The sequence below is a fragment of the Solanum tuberosum genome, unplaced genomic scaffold, assembly GCF_000226075.1.
Source record: "Solanum tuberosum cultivar DM 1-3 516 R44 unplaced genomic scaffold, SolTub_3.0 scf00027, whole genome shotgun sequence".
In the NCBI taxonomy this organism is placed as follows: domain Eukaryota; kingdom Viridiplantae; phylum Streptophyta; class Magnoliopsida; order Solanales; family Solanaceae; genus Solanum; species Solanum tuberosum.
The window spans coordinates 1192204-1193441 of record NW_006238953.1 but is presented as its reverse complement, the minus strand read 5'-3'; positions in this window follow the sequence as shown (position 1 = coordinate 1193441).

Here is a 1238-nt window from a genome sequence, read left to right as displayed (position 1 = left end):
TATATATATATATATATCATATGTTCATGGTGTTCAAATTGAACACGCAGTAGTTCAAGTGTCTAAAAATAAATTACCAACAAGTTTGATGGAAGGGTCTAGTTATTAAGGCTTGCTTTGTTTTCTAGCATTATGTTATTGCCTATTAGCTAGGTATCAAGAAGATGGAAAAAGGAAATTAAGTGCATGTTTGATCATACTTTTATAATATTCCCTATAAATCACTCACACAAATTCAAAAATAACACATTTTCCAAGTTTTTAATATTGTTTTTAACTTGGAAGTAATACTCTTTTCTTTATCAAATTTCACCATTTTATATCTAATTATCCACAGAAAAACAAGAACTCGAGAAGAAAGATTTCCAAACTTTACTTTCACAAAGAAATATTAAATGCAACACATGTTCATATAGATTGAAGAAAACTCGTGTTTGGTAATATGCGAAATAAATAAGTTGGATAATTAATACTAATCAATAACTCTCTGTCACGACTCAAAATCAAGTCATGATGGTGAGCACAATAAGCCCTCACATAGGCAAGCCAAAACCCTAACAATATAAAATCGGAAGACATTAGATACTTTTAAAATGAAGGAATAGAAGTAGAAATAAATATACAGAATAGGGACATAATATAGAATTGTAAATATGATATACAATATGCAAAACGGGGCTGAAGGAGGCCAAGAAAAATAAACTAATTAAACACAATAATCAATCTCCGGACCTGGTGTCACTAGTAAATGAGCATCTACATACAGAAAGGTTATATTTACAAGTGTGTCTAATTCAAAATACAATACAACAGAAGGAAACATAGCAAGCCTCCGGACACCAAGAGCTTACCACAATCTTAATCTACGAAGATCATGGGAGATCGACCGCTCTTTGAGAATGGCTCTTACTGAAAGCTACATTAGAAAAAGATGCAGAAATATAGTATGAGTACCAAAATATGGGGTACTCAGTAGGTAACACAACTCGACCAATCTTAGAAAGATCAAATATAGAGAGAGAAGCACGAAAGTTCTAAACATTATAATGGAAAGGTTCTAAGTTACGATAACCAACTACCGAGAGAAGAGGGAAAACAACACAACATAGTGAAAAGGAAACACTCAAGTACAAGACAGTCGTAACACATATACAACAACTCACACAAATAGGATGATGTGATGCAAGTGATTAATACAAGAAAGTAGAATCATGGAAGAATCCTCGAACCACCCAGAA